The sequence below is a fragment of the Aegilops tauschii genome, chromosome 7 (assembly GCF_002575655.3).
Source record: "Aegilops tauschii subsp. strangulata cultivar AL8/78 chromosome 7, Aet v6.0, whole genome shotgun sequence".
In the NCBI taxonomy this organism is placed as follows: Eukaryota; Viridiplantae; Streptophyta; class Magnoliopsida; order Poales; family Poaceae; genus Aegilops; species Aegilops tauschii.
Window position 1 is genome coordinate 364,411,549 of NC_053041.3, and position 19,510 is coordinate 364,431,058.

Consider the following 19,510-nt stretch of genomic DNA (forward strand, 5'->3'; position numbering starts at 1 on the left):
CCTTTGGTCACATGTTCGCTGCCGAAAAAGTTTGACATGCATCTTTGGGCCACATGCACGCGGTGGTCCTAGGATACTCACTCGCATGTGACTCTCTCTATGGGCTCGCGAGGTCGTCGTCCATCACTATGACCTGCGGTGAGAGAGGTTAATTTGACCAACAAGGATGGTCATTTTTTGGTTTGTGTTATGTATGGTAGGAGTATATATATATAGTATGCGTCGAAGAGGGTGGGGGCAACATATACTACGCGTCATATAGGATAGTCACTCACGTGCGATGCTTCCATCCGTGGGCTTGCGAGGTTGTCCTCCATCACTTTGACCCAACGAGAGAGATTAATTTGACCAACAAGGAGGTTTCATTTTTGGGTTGTGTTGCGGTAGGAGTATATAATACGCGTCAAAGAGGGGATGAGGGGGCAGCACATACTACACACATGTCTTGAACGATCTCGCTCTTTGTGGGGACTTTTCGGTTTCTGAGGTAGGTGCCACGAAGAAGTTGTGCATATTGGGTATTAAAAACATCACCAACACCTCTTTGGGCTACGTGCAAACGATGGTTATCTCTCACTCGCCTGCAATTCTTCCCTCCGTGGGCCCGCGAGGTCGTCATCCGTCTAATATGACACAACGAGAAAGGTAATTTGACGAACGAGGATTATTTTCGGGTTGTGTTACGGTAGGAGTATATATTACGCGTTGAAGAGGGAAGGGGGGCCAACATATACTGCGTGTCATGAACCTCGCTTTGTGTGGGGGACTTAAAGGTTTCTGAGGCAGGTGCTACATCAAAGTTGAGCATATATATTAGTTATTCAGACATCAAAACCACACATCTCCATACATGTGTTTGGCCTACATGCAAGCGATGGCGGTTGTCCTCTAGCACTCACTCACGGGGTTATCGGCGAGATGCTTCGTCCATCTGTGTGTGCCCGCTTGGTCAATCACTTTGACCGACAGTGATAGAGGTTAATTTGACTTATAATTGGGAGGGGATTAATTTTGGTTTTTCTAATACGGTAAGGTACATGCATGTCATGATGTGAGATAACATAATATACTTTGAGCGCATGTGTACGCATGAATCCCTCTCACTGCATCGAAGTGTGTGGGGGGCGAGCATGCGACGCATCATGAACCTCTCTGTGTGTGGGGACTGTGCGATTTTTGATGCATGCATGCGCAACATCAAAATGTTGTGCTTTTGGTATTCAAACATATGCACGCATCACATGTCCATACATATGTTTGGGCACATGCATGCAGTGGTTTTCTTTGGGCACTCTCCCTTGCTTGGTTATCATCGATGGCCTATATATTCATGCGCCTGCGTAGACGTCCATCACTTCGACCAACAACGAGAGAGGTTACCATAGTGGATTATTCTTTTCTTGGTTCGTGTTACCATATAGTCGTACGTCGATCATGCTGAGATTCTAGACCTAAGTTTGAGGGCATGCATACACATGAATCCCTATACATATGTAGCATACGCGTCGTGAACCCTCGCTTTGTGTGGGGACTTTTCGGTTCGAAAAGCACGGTGCCACATCAAAGTTGCTCATTGGGTATATTCAAAGACCACATAACACTTCATACGTATGTTTGGGCCACATGCACGTAGTGGTTGTCTTCAGGCACTCCCTCGCATGGTAATCAGCTACAAGCTAGCCTATTTGTGGGGCCGAATGTGGACGTCCATGACTTTGACCCAACAACGAGAGATGTTATACGACCAAGGTGGTGATTCTTCTTGGTTAGTGTTACAATACACCTTGGTGAGATGCCCCCACCCACCTAAAAGTGTGTGTGTGTGTCAGGGGGTCACAGTACTATTTCGCACTAGATGAACCTTCATGGGGTCGGGGATGTCTGGTTAATTTGCGATGCACATGAGCCACATCAAATTTTTGATTTGGTTATTTAAATATCACACCACACTGTTTTCACACAGACACACACACATATCGGGCCACCCGCACGTGTGGTTCGTATGTGTTCTCACCCATCTCGTGCCACAAGCACACATCTGTGGGCCCGCACACGGTCCACATTTGACTGGAAAGCAAAAGTCGGGGTGACCATGATGTACTCCTTTCCGTTTTGTGCTATGGTAGGGTGAGATGTCAGACCTAGCTATTTGGGGGGCATGCGTTCATAGCTAGGATTCCCCTCCGGCCAAAACGAAGTGTGTGTGTGTGTCTGGGGTGGGCTAGCAATAATAACGTGCACTTTGTGCGAGAGGTCCACATCAAAGTTGTGCATTGCGTATTTGAACATCGAACCACCCTTTTCATACGTATATTTGGTCCACATGCAAGTGTGTTCGTGTTCTAACCCTTTCCCATAATTTTTTCGCCAAATTTATAAACAGTAGACGAGTCAGACGGAACAAGCGGCTGCGATCGGGTACGCAATAGACACAGTTCCCCTAGGACTATCCGTGTGCCGCGCCCCTGCCCCTGCACCCACATCATCATAGTAAATTGGGCTCCACGAGGCTTCCCTCCTGCTCTTGAAAGTATCTACTCCCTCGCAAGCACGAAAATATCTACCGGTCTAGAAGGTTTTTCTATTTGATAGCACACGATTAGTATGTGTGGACCGTGTGTGATGCCTTTTACTCCCGCTCTGCTTCAATTAGTCGATCCAAATTTTAAGTAGCCCCATCATGTAACTCCCGCCTAGGTCCCTCGCAGTCTCAAAAATATCTGCTCGGCTGGAGTGTTTTTCTGTTTGATAGCACACGATGTACCCACGCAATCTCAAAGTTTTAACCGTGTCTAATGTTTGTTACTCCCGCCCCGCTCTGCTTCAATCCCTTGATCCAAATTTTTGGTAGCCCCGCCATTTTACTCCCGCCTAGTAAACTTTGAAGCACCTGCGGCATTTCCTCAAACACTACCTTGGACCCCCTCCACACACACACACACCAAATCCTTCGCTCAATCCAAATCCCCCCTCACACACACACACCACCACTCCCTCGCTCGAAACCCTAGCTAGGTGGCCACCGCCACCGTGCCGCCTCGATCATCAACCTCTGCGGGTCTGCTCGTGCAGGTTACCTACCGATATACATACCCTCGCCGCCCTGAGTTTCTTAGATGACGCATGTGAAACGCCCCTTACCCACAGATCCCCACCCCCTCCCCTCTCCAGAGCATCGCAGCCTAAGCCCGGCTACGCTTCCCAGGGTGTTCGAGGAGCGAATGGCCCAAAAGAGCTTTACCGCGGCCTCTTCGTCCGACATCGGCGACGTGGCCGCCGAGGAAGCTGACGACGATGACTGGCCGTAGCCTTTCAATCAGTGGGCTAGAGTATTCTGGCATGTCACGGACACCGGCTATGGCATCGAGGTCTTCAACAATGATGGCTTGACGCGGGCTATGTCACAGTTTAATTTCCCACCCCCAACCCCTCAGGTTCGACAGGCATCAATCTCATCGATGGCCCTGCTGCTGATCTCATGCGGCTCGTTATGAACAATTTGCCATCCTTCATCACCATGGAGCCCCTTTCGTCATTTCTGAAGGACACGTTCTGCGACGCTGGCTTGGGATCCTCAGCTGCCAAGTCAGACCTCATCGACGGCGACCACGAGGAGGAGCCAATCGATGACAAGTGAGGAAACCCATGATTTTTTGTGTGCCTCTTCATTGGGGGAATCCCATGATTTGTTTTCTCGAACCCCATTTGTAGTGAGAACATGTCCACTATTTATTTCTATATTTTGTTGTTTGCATTACGCCTTGTTTATTTCTATAGTTTTTGGTTGTTCGGTTGTTTGTAGTTAGCATATGTCTAGTTTCAATTGCCATCTTTGGTTGTTCGTAGTATGCCTTTTTTATTCCAGTTATTCACAATGTGATGTTCTATATGTGCTAGTATGAATTGTGTAGTTCAATTTCATCAATACCAGTTTTTACAATAGCTCTATGAATGACTATATTTGGTTGATGTTAAGCATGTTGTACTCCCTCCGGTCCTTTTTAGTTCGCATATAAGATTTGTCTAAAGTCAAGCCTCGTAAAGTTTCACCAACTTTATAGAAAAAAATACCAACATTCACAATATGAAATCAATATCAGTAGTTGTGTCATGACTTAAATTTTCATATTGTATACCTTTAGCATGGTACATGTTCATATTTTTTCATATAAATATGGTCAAACTTTAGGAAGTTTGACTTCAAACAATTCTTATATGCAGAGTAAAAAGGACCCGAGGGAGTATTTAACGTGCTGATACGTCTCCAATGTATCTATATATTTTTTGTTGTTCCATGCTATCATATAATCCATCTTGGATGTTTTATATGCATTTATATTCTATTTTATATTATTTTTGGGACTAAACTATTAACCTAGAGCCCTACGCCAGTTTCTGTTTTTTCCTTGTTTTTGAGTTTTACACAAAAGGAAGACCAAACGGTGTCCAATCGAGCTGAAACTTTACGATGATTTTTTATGGACCAGAAGAAGCCCACGGAGTATCGGATATGGACAAAAGGAGCCACGAGGCATCCACAAGGGTGGAGGGCACGCCTCCCTGCCTTGTCGCTGCCTCGTGGACCCCCCTGACTTGAAACCGATGCTAAAAATTCCTATAAATCCAGAAACCCCCAGAAAGGAACCTAGATCGGGAGTTCTGTCGCCAAAAGCCTCTGTAGCCACAAAAAACCAATCGGGAGCCAGTTCCGGCACCCTGCCGGAGGAGGAAACCATCACCGATGGCCATCTTCATCATCCCGACGGTCTCAATGACGAGCAGGGAGTAGTTCACACTCGGAGCTGAGGGTATGTACCAGTAGCTATGTGTTTGATCTCTCTCTCTCTCTCGTGTTCTTCATATGGCACGATCTTGATGTACCGCGACCTTTGTTATTATAGTCGGATCATATGGTGTTTCTCCCCCTCTACCTTCTTGTGATGAATTGAGTTTTACCTTTGAGGTTTCACTATTATCGGATTGAATACCATTATGGATTTGAGAACACTTGATGTATGTCCTGCGTGGGATACCCGTGGTGACAATAGGGTGTTCTATTGATTCACTTGATGTATGTTTTGGCACTCAACTCGCGGATTCCCGAGGTGACATTGGGGTAATCTCTGCATAGGGGTTGATGCACGTTTTCGTCCTTGTTTCTCCGGTAGGAATCTTGGGGCACTCTTTGAGGTTCTTTATGTTGGATTGAATTATGAATCTAAAGTTCTTCGATGCATATCGTATAATTGACCCACGGATACTTGTGGTGACATTGGAGTATCTAAGTAACATTAGGGTTGACTGATGTGTGTCATATGGTGTTATTTTACTATGAACTCTAGGGTTGTTTGTGACACTTATAGGAATAGCTCAATGGATTGATTGAAAAGAATAACTTTGAGGTGTTTTCGTACCCTACAATCAATTTCATCTTATGTTCTCCGCGATAGGAACTTTGGAGTGACTCTTTGTCGTTGTCGGATGTGGGGTTCCGGCAAACCCTTAAGGTTCGAACAATGGGGTGCGCGCGAAGTCTTTCCCTCCTACCGATCTACGCCCTAGCTCGCTAAGATCTCGCGGACAGACTCGACGAACTCGCAACATAGAAAGACACGAGGTTTATACTGGTTTGGGCCACTGTTGTGGTGTAATACCCTACTCAAGTGTGGTGGTGGTGGATTGCCTCTAGGGCTGATGATGAACAGTACAAGCGAAGAATAGCCTAATGAGGTTGAGGTGTTCTTGTGGCTTGGGTAGGCTCACGCTCGGGTTGGATCAAGCTAAGATCTCCCCCCCTACTATGGTGGCTAGCTCTACTTATATAGGCCCTGGTCCTCTTCCCAAATATCGAGCGGGAAGGGAGCCAACAACGGCGGGCAAATTTGAAGGGTGCAGCTAGTACAAGCTATCCTGACAAAAGTGGTCTTCGCCTGCGGAAAGCTCTGGTGGTGACGCCGTCTTGGGCTCCACTATGACCTCCGTCTTGTCGTCCTCCTGGTCTTGGTCTCGTTGCACCAATATAGCAACCTTTGTCTGATGCCTCGGTACTCTTCGCCAGCACTGGCCTCCTTAGCACCAAAGAGGAAATAAGGACAATGCGCACGCTGGCGCCCGCCTCGCGCCCGCCTGGTGTCGTTCATCATGGCTCATGTCACGAGAGCCTCGTGAGGTTTGCCCCGCCTTGATATCTCTGCTCCTCGTGAGCCTACCTGGCTAGGCCACTCTAGAGGAGGTCTTGCGTCGTCCGCCTCGCGAGGGTCTTGGATGCCTTGTTGATGAAGATGGGCCGTACGGCCTGCTGGCTTAGCCATGCTGTGGGCCGCAGGCAGGCAAGTCTGGGGACCCCCGTTCCCAGAACGCCGACAGTAGCCCCCGGGCCCAAGGTGCGCTCTGGCTTGGCTTTGCGGCGAAGCCAAGGATCAAGTTCGGAGCACCGCGGGCCCCAAAAGCCTGTGGCCTCGGTTGACGCTAGGCGGTTGATTGGATGTGGGTCTCTCCGCTTCCCCACGCTTCCTCGGCAATTGCATGACTTGACAAGTCCCTGCGACGTGCAAGGAAAACCATCTACGATCGTGGGAGACGCCGGTTGGCCTTCTCTTGCAATAAATGGGGAGGGGGCGGAGCCCCTGTCGCCCATCTCTTCCTTGCTTGCTTCTTCCTCCCCGCTCCACTATTGACAACAATGGCGCCTATCAGAAGGTTTTCTACCGAAGAGAAAGGAAAAGCTCCCCGTGATGATCCGGGGCCACTTCTGCCGAAGAAGAGGTCGATCCATCACCGTGATGAAGCGGCGATGCAGGTGGTGTCGAGGCCTTGGTGCGAGTTCCGGGGTACCCGCTACCCTTGTACACCCGAGCCGAGGGCTCGGGAGGACGGAGTGACGAGCAACGCCGCCCACGCCGTGTCCGGGGTTGCCGCGCCACGGCGACGCGTGCCGTCGCCCCTGGGATCCACGCCGCGGACTCCTCATGCGAGTTGGTGCTGTGGGCGCCGATGCCTCCAAGCTCCTGGATCCGCTTCCCGCGGTTCTTCTCCGACGTGATGCCGCTGAGGGGGCCTCTCGAGCTCTGGTTGCAGCACGCCGATTGCAGTGCTCCGGCGATCGGAGCCGAGATCGAAGCGGTTCCCACCGGCAAGATCTTCATGACCCGCGGCTGGGGGGAGATCGCATGGATCTGCCGTGCGAGGGGCGCCCTCGCGATCCACTTCGAGTACGACAGAACTTCCACGCTCTTCTTGAAGGTCTTCAACGCCGAGGGCCGCCACCTGGAGTGCTGCTCCAGAGAAAAGCGCCAAACTGACGCGCGCTCCGCTCGCGGCTACTCCAGTAGCAGCAGCCCTTGGGAGTCCAGCAGCTCTCCTGAGCTTTATGAGACTCCGGAGACGAGTGATGACAGCTACGTGCCCCCGAGCTCTCGCCGCGCTTGGAGCAGAGCTGCGGCGTCCGGCTGTCGCCGCCGCTGATCTGGATGGGGTTGGCGCCGGTCCCCCATGGCCCACTGTTGATGATGGCGTCCGCCACGGAAGGGTGCAGATAGGATTCCCCTTAGTATCAGCTTTTGTTTCCTGCGAAGAATCATGAATCACCCCATGAGGGCGTGTAAGGATCTGCAATGTCTTTTGTACTTATCTTCCTTGTTATGAAAACATAGCGAATGCGTGTCCCGTTAAGGCTCGGTCCCCCCTTTCTTTCCTCGCGATGGCTTGTTGCTCTGCGCTGACAGGTCCCGGTCCCCAGGCGGCTACAGCCGTCGCTGGTATGCCAAGTCACGTGCCGTGGTCAAGGCCAGGAGGTGTATGGCCCGAGGTCCAGTAAGAGCCCCTGAGACGCGATGCTTAGGAGGTCCCCCTTAGTGCTCAAGCAGCCATGGTAAGGCAAGAGAGGGAGTTGACGTGGCCACAACGGGGTCGCGGCAAGGCGAGGGTGACCATCAGGCCCCACCATTTGGCCGATCCGAGAGCGGGACTTATCTTGTCGGCTTCGCGGTGACTCCCGACGTCGTGCTAGGGCTTCGCGCCTACTCGTGCGGCATAGCTAGGCCGGCCCATACAAGTTCCCCTCCCTTCATGCTCTCCTTAGTGCTCTACGTCCTCAGGTCCTGGCCCTCAAGCAAGCTCAGCCGCCGCTGGTATGCCAGGTCGCGATGCCGTGGTCAAGGCCAGGGGGTGAGGGCTGGAGAGCCAGTAAGAGCTCCTGAGTCGCGATGCTCAAGAGCCCCCCTTTTAACGCGCAAGCGAAATGCACGAGAGAAAAGGAGACTCGCGGTGCCGCCTGCTATCCTTCCCACGGGATCCCTGTGAACCGGCATAAGAGGAAACACGATTTGCCGTTACAGCTGTCAGCCTGCCGCTGGTTGCTCTGGATGAGGTGAAGGCGCTGAGGGACTGGTGAGGTGACGTGCGCGGGGCATGCCGCGAGCCAGAGCTCGACCGCTCAAGTTTGTCGACGTGACAGGGACGGACCCATGCACCAGCGTCGTGACTGTGTGGAGGCCCCGGGGAGGCGATGATTGAGCAGGTGATAGCAGTTGGAAGGTTAAGCATGGAGAGCAGATCAACTTGGATAAATGCAGAAAGATACATGCCACTGGGTCTGGCCCGAGCGGCTTGGGGATAATGCAGCCCGAGGGGCACCCCCAGCAAGGTAAGCTAAAGACATAAGCAAAAGGGATACATGCCACAGGGACGGACCCATGCGGCCTGGGAATAATGCAGCCCGAGGGGCGCTCCCAGCTGAACGAGCTTGGAAGATGTCACCTGGTTCTGTAGACGAGGTAGAGTTGGTGCAGCTGAAGGCGTGCGTTGAAGAAATGACTCCTCATGAGCCGCCGGAGCCCTGAGCCTCGGGAGGCTCTGGGGGCTCGGGAGGTTCCCTGACGACCGTCTCCATCTCCTCCAGGACGGCGTGGTACCTGGCTTCCTGAGCCACCAGGACATGCCGCATGTTGCGCTGAGAGGCCGACGCCATGCTCGGCAAGCTGAAGGGCATGCGAACGTAGCTGTGCGGCGGGCCCTCGCAGCGGCCCACACGCGAAGGCCAGAAGCGCTCCTGAGATGCGGCCCGGTTGAGCCCTGGGACGTCGATGCAGACACGCAGCCCCGCATCCTCGCCAGGATGGGGAGCTGCGCCTCGTGAGCGGCGGTTGCCGCGCATGGCTCTTGCGTCTTGCAGTTCCTGGGTGGTCTTGGTGGTGGGTACTCCTTGCCCCGTGCTCTCCTGAGGAACATATGCCGCGAAGCACGCTTCCAGGTAGTGCCCAAGCGCCTCCCTCGTGAGGTTGGCAAGGTCTGAGGCCCTCCAGAAGGGAGCCCCCGAGCCCTGCCCGAGGAGGACGCCGGGCATGCTTTCCTATGCGATGGAGGGAGGCGCCCCTGGGACGGACGCTGATCCTGATGAGACTCCTGCCGCGACGCCATCCTCCTGAGGTCCTGTGCGGCGCAGCTGCTTCTTCCTGGGAACGGTCTCCAGAGGGCCTTCTCTTCTGCTGTCGGGGTCGTCGATTGCTGCGGCTTGAAAGGCGCGCTCGAGGGAGCACACTGCATCCCTCTCTTCAGATGGGACAGTGATCATCCCTTCGCTTCCTGGCATCTTGAGAACGTTGTAGCCGTGATGGGTGACTGCCATGAACTTGGCCAGGGCTGGATACCCGAGGATGGCATTTTACGGCAGGCGGATGTGCGCGACGTCGAAGTCGATGAGCTCGGTGCGGTTGTTCTTGCGCTCCCCGAAGGTGACAGGCAGGCGGACCTGCCCTATCTGTGTGGTGGAACCGTCGGTCACTCCTGAGAAAGGCTTGGTGGGCTGGAGCTGTTCTATGGCACTTGGAGGTTGTCGAACGTGTCGACGGACAGGACGTTGAGCCCTGCGCCGCCGTCGATGATGGTCTTTGTAACCTGCACATTGCTTATGATTGGGGAACACAGCATAGGGAGGGCGCCAGCGGTAGCTGCGCACTTGAAAGTGATGGCGCACTAGGACCACTTGAGCAGGCGCGTGGCCTCGAGCTTGGGGAGCACCGCGTTCACCTCGCGAGCGAACTGTTTGAAGATGCGCTAAGAGGCTAGGGCCTGGGCGCCGCCCAAGATGCAGGCGATTGCATGCGGCTCCTGGAAGCCCCCAGCCCCCTCGTCCTGGTGGTGGTCGTCGTTCCTTCTTGGTGGCGGCAGCGGGGGAAGACCGGTGTTGCCTTGGGGGCGATCCTCACAGGGTGGGTCCCTCCAGGCGCCTTCGCGAGGTTGGTCCTGCCAGCGGTCCTCACGAGGCCGGTCGCGCCACTCCTGGCACGGGCCACGGTCGTCCCAGCGTCCGCCTCCACGGCCTCCTCCGCGGCCGTAGCCCCGATCGCTGCGCTCGGGGCGTCGACCGAAGCGTCCTTCTCATATGGCTCTGAGCTCTTGACAGTCGCTGGTGTTGTGGGTGTTCAGTTTGTGGAAGGCGCAGAACGGTCGGCTGTTCTTGGAAGACTCGGGCTGATCTCTGCCCCGCTTGGTGTCGGGCTCCGCTGCGAGCACAACTGCCTCCTTGCACTTCACGTCCTTAGCCTTGGTTTTCTTCTCCTCTGCGCCCACGGCCGGCAGCTCAAGGAGAGAGAGGCGCCCCTCCTCAGCTCTTGCGCACTTGGTTGCCAGGTTGAACAACTCCTGAGAGGTGCAGAGCTCCTCGTGGATGGCGAGCTCTTCCATCATCTTGACGTCACGGATGCCATCTGAGAACGCGGAGATGATGGCTTCGTCCGTGACCTTGGGGATCTTGAGGCGGGTGTTGTTGAAGCGCTGGATGTACTTCTCGAGGGTCTCTCCTGGTTGTTGCTTGATGCGGCGTAGATCGCCCGCGGCCGGCGGTTGCGAGTGCCCTGGAAGTTGGCGACGAAGCGGTCGCGCATTTCGTCCCGAGAGGAGATCGAGCCGTGCTACAGGTTCAGGAGCCAGGAGCGGGCTCCATCATTGAGAGCCATGGGAAACCAGTTCGCCATGAATTTTTCGTCGCCGTTGGGCGCTTCGATGCTCAGCTCATAGAGCTGCAAGAACTCTGCGGGGTCGGCGGTGCCGTCGTAGCGAGGAGCCAGATCCGTCTTGAACTTGCCTGGCCAGGCGACGCTACGCAGCTCGGGGGTGAAGGCGCGGCAGCCAGCCGTGGTTGCTGGGGCCCGCTTCGGAGGTGGAGCTTGGTCTTGACGAGGTCCGCGCTATGCCGCTGCGGGCGGTGCACGGTCTTGACGAGGTGGCGCGGGGAGCGCAGGTGCAGCTTCTTGCGGCCGCGGGATTTCTTGGCAGCTTCTCTCTTCGCGCGCGGGCACTGGGCGTGGTGGATCGCGCCGCGGAGCCGCGCGCCTAGGTGCCAAGGCACCGTCTTGGGGCAGAGGTGGCGGAGGCAGCCATGAGCCTCGTCGCCCGTGGCTGGTTGAGGGGGAGGTAGAGAGAGGGACGGCACCGGGGAGCCCCCTACGGCGCGGACGAGCTCGGCGACACAGTCGAGCCACTCCTCATAGAGGCCGTCGACGGGGTGGTAGCGCAGGAGTTCGTTCGCCGCGAGGAGCGCGGCCCGCACCTCCATGGGAGCGCGGCGCGCGTGAGACGAAGAACCGGCGGGGGTCAGCGACGGAGTGGCGGTGCGGCCGTCCTGCCGCACCGAAGGATGCAGCAAGGACGCCTGCTGCTCTTTCCCCGCCGGGCCGGTGGCAACGTTGGCGGCGGGAGACGGACAACGACGAGGTGGCCCGCCGACGGACGCGGGCAGTGAGGGCAGCCCGACGCTCAGCCCGAGCACGGCGAGCGTCCGCCATGGAGACGACGGAGCGACAACTGATGGAAGGGAAGCTACGGCGCACCCCTACCTGGCGTGCCAAATGTCGGATGTGGGTTTCCGGCAAACCCTTAAGGTTCGAACACTAGGGTGCGCGCGAAGTCTTTCCCTCCTACCGATCTACGCCCTAGCTCCCTAAGATCTCGCGGACGAACTCGCAACACAGAAAGACACGAGGTTTATACTGGTTCGGGCCACCGTTGTGGTGTAATACCCTACTCCAGTGTGGTGGTGGTGGATTGCCTCTAGGGCTGATGATGAACGGTACAAGGGAAGAACAGCCTCCTAAGGATGAGGTGTTCTTGTGTCTAGGGTAGGCTCTCGATCGGGTTGGATCAAGCTAAGATCTCCCCCCTACTATGGTGGCTCGCTCTACTTATATAGGCCCTGGTCCTCTTCCCAAATATCGAGCGGGAAGGGAGCCAACAACGGCAGGAATATTTGAAGGGGGACAGCTAGTACATGCTATCCTGACAAAAGTGGTCTTCGCCTGCGAAAAGCTCTGGTGGTGACGCCGTCTTGGGCTCCACGATGACCTCCGTCTTGCCGTCCTCCTGGTCTTGGTCTCGTTGCACAAATATAACAACCTTTGTCTGATGCCTCGGTACTCTTCGCATGCGCTAGCCTCCTTAGCACCAAAGAGGAAATAAGGACGTTGCGCGCGCTGGCGCCCGCCCGGTGTCGTTTGTCATGGCTCACGTCACGAGAGCCTCGTGAGGTTTTCCCCGCCTTGATATCTCCGCTCCTCATGAGTCTGCCTGGCTTGGCCACTCCAGAGGAGGTCTTGCGTCGTCCGCCTCGCAAGGGTCTTGGATTCCTTGTTGATGAAGATGGGCTGTACGGCCTGCTGGCTTAGCCACGCTGTGGGCCGCAGGCAGGAAAGTCTGGGGACCCCCGTTCCCAGAACGCCGACAGTCGCTCGTTGAGGGATTGCCACATGATTTAATTATGTTATCATTGTTGAGAGAACTTGCACTAGGGAAAGTACGAACCCTAGGCCTTGTTTCGAAGCATTGCAATACCGTTTTTGCTCACTTTTGTTACTAGTTACCTTGCTGTTTTTATATTTTCAGATTAGAAAAACCTATATCTATCATCAATATTACACTTGTATCACCATCTTGTAGCGACCCGACCTCAGACGGTCAAGTCTCTGTGCTTAAGTGTCATCCCTAGATCGGTATTGCTGACACACACAGTACTCGAGGATTTATAACAGAGTTCAATCACACACTTACTACATCAAATGTCTCAAAAGGGAACTTATCGGCGTTCTTGGAATGGGGGTCCCCAGACTTGCCTGCGTGCGGCCCACGGCGTGGCTAAGCTCACGGGCCGTACGGCCAATCTTCATCAACAAGGCATCCAAGACCCTCGCGAGGCGGACAATGCAAGACCTTCTCAAGAGCGGCCTAGCCAGGCAGGCTCACGAGGTGTGGAGATATCAAGGCCGGGCAAACCTCGCGAGGCTCTCGTGACGTGAGCCATGACGATCGACACCAGGCGGGCGCCAGCACGCGTAGCGTCCTTGATTCCTCTTTGGTGCTAAGGAGGCAGGCGCAGGCGCTGGGTACCGAGGCATCAAGCAAAGGTTTCCATATTGGTGCAATGAGACCAAGACCAGCAGGACGGCAAGATGGAGGTCACCTTGGAGCCCAAGACGGTGTCATCACCAGAGCCTTTAGCAGGCGAAGACCACTTTTGTAAGGATAGCTTGTACTAGATGTCCGCTTTCAAATTTGCCCGCCGTTGTTGGCTCCCTTCCTGCTCAATATTTGGGGAGAGGGCCAAGGTCTATATAAGTAGAGCTAGCCACCACAGTAGAGGAATCTGATCCACAGGGATCGAGACCCACGCTAGTTCACCAAGCACAACAACACCTCAACCTCAGGAGGTTGTTCTTCCCCTTGTACTGTTCATCATCAGCCCAAGAGGCAATCCACCACCACACACATTGGAGTAGGGTATTACACCACAACGGTGGCCCGAACCAGTATAAATCTCGTGTCTTTTTGTGTTGCGAGTGCGTCGAGTTCGTCCGCGAGACCTTAGCGAGCTAGGGTGTGGATCAGTAGGAGGGGAAGATCTTCGCGCGCACCCCAGAGTTCGAACCTTAAGGGTTTTGCCGGAACCCGAGATCCGACAGATGGCACTCGCCCTCCTACCGATCTACACCCTAGCTCACTAAGGTCTCGCGGACGAACTCGACGCACTCGCAACATAGAAAGATACGAGATTTATACTGGTTCGGGCCACCGTTGTGGTGTAATACCCTACTCCAGTGTGTGTGGTGGTGGATTGCCTCTTGGGCTGATGATGAACAGTACAAGGGGAAGAACAGCCTCCTGCAGTTGAGGTGTTCTTGTGCTTGGTGAACTAGCGTGGGTCTCGATCCCTCTGGATCAGATGCCTCTACTGTTGTGGCTAGCTCTACTTATATAGGCCCAGGTCCTCTCCCCAAATATTGAGCGGGAAGGGAGCCAATAACGGTGGGCAAATTTGAAAGGGGACAGCTAGTACAAGCTATCCTGACAAAAGTGGTCTTCGCTTGTTAAAGGCTCTGGTGATGACGCCGTCTTGGGCTCCACGGTGACCTCCATCTTGCCGCCCCGCTGGTCTTGGTCTCATTGCACCGATATGGAAACCTTTGCTTGATGCCTCGGTACCCCGCGCCTGCGCCTGCCTCCTTAGCACCAAAGAGGAAACAAGGACGCTGCACGCGCTGGCGCCCGCCTAGTGTCGATCGTCATGGCTCACGTCACGAGAGCCTCGCGAGGTTTGCCCCGCCTTGATATCTCCGCTCCTCGTGAGCCTGCCTGGCTAGGCCGCTCCTGAGAAGGTCTTGCGTTGTCCGCTTCGCTAGGCTTGGCCCCTCGCGAGGGTCTTGGATGCCTTATTGATGAAGATGGGCCGTATGGCCCGCTAGCTTAGCCACGCCGTGGGCCGCAGACAGGCAAGTCTGGGGATCCCCGTTCCCTGAACACCGATAGTAGCCCCCGGGCCCAAGGCGCGCTCGGGCTAGGCTTCGAGGCGAAGCCAAGGGTCATGTACGGAGCGCCGCGGGCCCCAAAAGCCTGCGGCCTCGGTTGACGCGTGGCGGTTGATTGGATGTGGGCGTCTCCGCTTCTCCACGCTGCCTCGGCAACTACCCGACTTGACAAAAGGCTGGCGCAGACAGTGCTTTCATTGATTCTTCCTCGCCTCGCTCCAAATCCCCTTTCTCGATTCTCACCTCCGGTACCTCGAGATCTGCTCCAATCTTGTTCTGCACCCGCAACAGATGGCGCTGCACAAGGCCCAGTCGTCCTCGGCGCCGGCTTGGTACCAGCTAGCTCTTGAAGCGCCCACCATCATAGAGAAGAGCCTTGCCTCCACGCGCTTGCTGACGGCGGGGGAGAGCAACTAATGGGGGGAGACGGAGCTCCGGCTCGCCTCCAACGTGCCAGAGCCTGAGGAGAGCACCTTTTCCCCCTTCTTCTCAAGCAGCGTCGCCGTTGGGTTGGTTCCCCCCCTTCTCTGATTTCTTTTATGAGGTCCTCGACCATTACGGGATGTAGGCGCTGCACCTCCATCCCAACTCTATCCTCCTCCTATCCATCTTCGCCTACTACTGCGAGGCGTATCTGGGCATGATGTCGTCCATGGCGCTCATTCGCCACTTCTTCCTCCTTCGTGTCAGTGATGGACACGTCTCCGGGTGCGCCAATTTCGTCGCGTCCGGCAAGGCCAACTCAATCTTGAGCACCGGGAAGAGGGCCGACAACATCCGGGCCAAATGGGTCATGATGGATGCTAAGCGTGCCCACCCGCGCCTGGTACTGCCTACGGAGGCGCCTCAATCCAACAAGGGGTGGCTCCGCGCAGAGCTTGCCGATGAGCGGGCATTGCCGGTGTTGGCGCAGATGCAGGCGGACCTGAAGCCGGGCAACGCGAAGGCGGCGAAGGTTACATGGGCCATGCTCTTGAGGGAGTTCCTGGTGCTGCGCGTCGCCCCGCTTGACGCGCGTGCGCGTCCCTTGTGGGAGTTCGGGGGTGATGAAGACAAGACCCGCCTGAGACAGGGGGCCCTTCCTGGTGTCGAACTGGCTGCTGTCCTGCGCCTCCTGGTTGGGGAGAACCAGGTGTACCCACCGAGCGCCTTCATTCCTTTGTTCCTCCGCAAGGATTGGGATCCGCTTGTGCTTTCCAGGCCGACCTTTGACAGGCGCGGGCTGGTGCCGCCAGCGCTCGCAGAAGCCTCTGCAGCACCGAATCCAGTGGAGGTGTCCTCTGATGAGTCCCGTGGGGAGGAGAAGAAGAGGTGGACTCAAAGAAGACTCTGGAGGAGGTGGGGAGACTCCTCCCTTGAGCAAGGCCGAGATCCTCTGCGCCCTTCCTGACGACGCCGAGGCCGACGCTCGCCAGGAGGAGAGGGAGCAACCTCTCATCCCGACAAGGGGTAGGTCCTCGTTGGTTCCTCGGGATGCCGCCTGCATCTTGATGCCTCTTGAGGCCGGCTCTGGCCCTTCTGCTGCCGGGGCCCGTGTGCCCACTTCTCAGGCCCCGACGCTGTCAGGCTTCAAGCTCCCCAAGCAGAAATATGTCGCGGTGGATCGGTAAGTGGCTTGAGCTTCGTCTCATCCCTGCTTGTACTCGTCGTTTCCTGACGTTCACCCTTGGTTGATCAGGCCGGTGCCTTCGGCGAAGAAAAGGAAGGAGGATCCTGTAACACCCGGCATGTAACTTGCCATATTTGTAACTCCGACTCTTGCCATTTCCGGCTATGTGATATGTTTTTCCCTCCGTTGTTGGGTTTTGTCTTTCGTTTTGTATTTTGTCATGTCATGCATTTTCATATCATATCATCATGTGCATTGCATTCGCATACGTGTTCGTCTCATGCATCCGAGCATTTTCCCCGTTGTCCGTTTTCCAATCCGGCGCTCCTATCTCCTCCGGTGCACCTCTCTAGTTTTCTTTTGTGTGCGTGTGTCAAACTTTCTCGGAGTGGACCGAGGCTTGTCAAGTGGCTTTAATATACCACCCGAAATCTACCGGTCAAGTTTCGTTCCATTCGGAGGTCGTTTGGTACTCCAACGGTTAACCGGGCCTCCGCAATGTCCATTTGATTGTCCAGCAAAAACCCCCTCCAAAACCAGCCCAAAACCCACCAAACTCTCTTCCATGCTCTAGGTCGTTCGATCACGATCGTGTGGGCGAAAACCGCACCTCATTTGGAGTCTCCTAGCTCCCTCTACCTATTTATAGGTGGACATCCCGATATACATTTGCAGACGAAACCCTAACCCTCTCCCTCCGCGCCGCGCCGGACGCGTCCGCCCGCGCCGGACACGTCCGCCGCGCCGCCCGGCCAACCCGCGAGCGCCACGTGGCCCGCCTCCGTCTCGCCCCGCCGCCGGCCCGCAGGCCCGTCGCCGGCCCTCCGGGCCCCCGCCGTCCGCCGCCCGCGCGCCGCGCGCCCGCCGCCGCTCCGCCTCCCCGCCGCCCATCGCCGGCGCCCCGCCGCCGCGCGCCCCGGCCCCCGCCGCCCGCCGCCGGCCGGCCCCGCCATCTCTGCCGCCGGCGCCCGTGCCCCGCCGCCCGGAGCCCGCCGACCCCGCCGTCCTCTCCTCCTCCGGCGACCGGCGCCGCCGCCCCGCTCCTCCTCCCTCCGGCCCTGCCTCGCCGTCGCCCTCCGGCGCCTCTTCCTCCCGCCGGCGGCCCAGCCCCGATCGAGATCTGGATCGATCTCTCTGTGGTGAGGCGTTGACTTTTTCCCCCGAGATCCCGTTATTTTTTCTAAGTCCCAGAAACGTTTCAGTATATGCTCCTGTTCCCGATGCAATAACTTTGTGCATGTAGCTCCGATTCGTGCGTATAATATGTCAAATTGTTCGTCTCGTGATGCTCTTAATTTTGTTCAATTGCATCATTTTCATTAGAGGTCATCTTGATGCCCAAATCTTCGTTGGAAGAGGGCTAGTTGCTGTTATTCTCTGGTTCTTATCAGAACTTGGAGATTTGTCATTTTTGTATCATTTATTCTGTGCATCTTTTGAGCATGAGCTCTACATGTGTTTTGAAGTATGCCATGCCATCTTTCCAGTGGTATAGTCCATGTATTTTTTTGATCTATGTGGTGACTAGCACAAGCATTCAAAGTAGGCCCCGTAATATTTCTGATTTCAGGCACTTAGTGATTTCTCCAAGTCCTCGTCTGCTGTAATTTTGTTGACATGAAAACTTGATGCTACAGAGAGATCCATGCATCTTTTGGAGATGTTCAGTAAGGATGTTTTGTCGCTATAGTTGTAATTGATCCATTCCTGCAATGTTTTTGCAATTTTAGAGTACTATAGCATGACTCAATCTTGCTCTACTTTTGCTATAAAATATTTCTGGCAGATTCTTAACATGACATGCATTTTTGCCAAGCTTATTGTAGTTGATCCATACATGCTATGCAATTGTTCTTGCCATGGATAGCTTCATAAACATGCCATCTTGCTGTAGGTATGCTTGGTTTGTCATGCATTGCTCTGTAGTGAGTGCTTCAAGCTCACAAAGAGGCCTACATATTAATATTTCTGCCATGCTCTGTTTTCTGCTAAGTCTGAAACCTGATAACGAAACTTGCTATGTTTACATGCTTGCCATCATATCTTCTGGTCCTTGTTGGCTTATGTTCAGTAAGGGACTTTTGTCATGTGCGTTTAGTAGAACACTACTATGCGTTGTTTTGCAATGTTAAGTTCCTGTAGCATGTTGATTTCGTGCTCTGAACATTGCTACCTGATGCTGATTTCTGCCATGTCCAGTTTTTCACTAAGTCTGTGAACCTATAATCTTTTGCACTTTTGCCATGCTTGTTTGAGCTTGTTATGTTGTGAACTAGCCGTAGCTCAGTGTTCATCTTTTGTCGAGCATCTCCTGTAGATTACTGCCATGTGCTTTGTTGCTATGTTGGGGTGCTGTAGCATTGTTACTTGTTGCATTTGAAGTGCTATCTTGCTGTTTATCGCAGATTAGTGTCATTCTTGTTTTGCTTGCCATTTGCAAACCGTGCATCCGATTCCGGTGATATTTATATCGATTTCGACCGAAATCATCTCATCTTTCCAGTGGCATGCTTGGTTTGCCAAGTTACTGCCATGTTCATCATTTTCCTTCCGGAGCACGCATATGCATCGCATATCATATCTTGCATATCATACATGTTTTGCATCATGTTGCTTGCGCATTTCTCGTGTTGATTGTGGTACCGTTTGCTTGTGTTCTTGTCTTGGGTAGAGCCGGGAGACGAGTTCGTGAACGAGGAACCTGTCGAGTACGCTTACGAGGATCAAGCTTTCGACAACTCTGAGAACCTTGCAGGCAAGATGACCACCCCTCGAAATCACTTCTATCTTTGCTATACTAGTTGTTCGCTCTATTGCCATGCTCGCTACCTATCACTTGCTATATCATGTCTCCTATTTCAGCCTTGTCAGCCCCTAACCATCCTTTCCTAGCAAACCGTTGTTTGGCTATGTACCGCTTTTGCTCAGCCCCTCTAATAGCGTTGCTAGCTGCAGGTGAAGTTGAAGTTGTTCCAATCGGAACATGGACATGTTGGGATATCACAATATATCTTATTTAATTAATGCATCTATATATTTTGGTTAAGGGTGGAAGGCTCGGCCTTATGCCTGGTGTTTTGTTCCACTCTTGCCGCCCTAGTTACTGTTA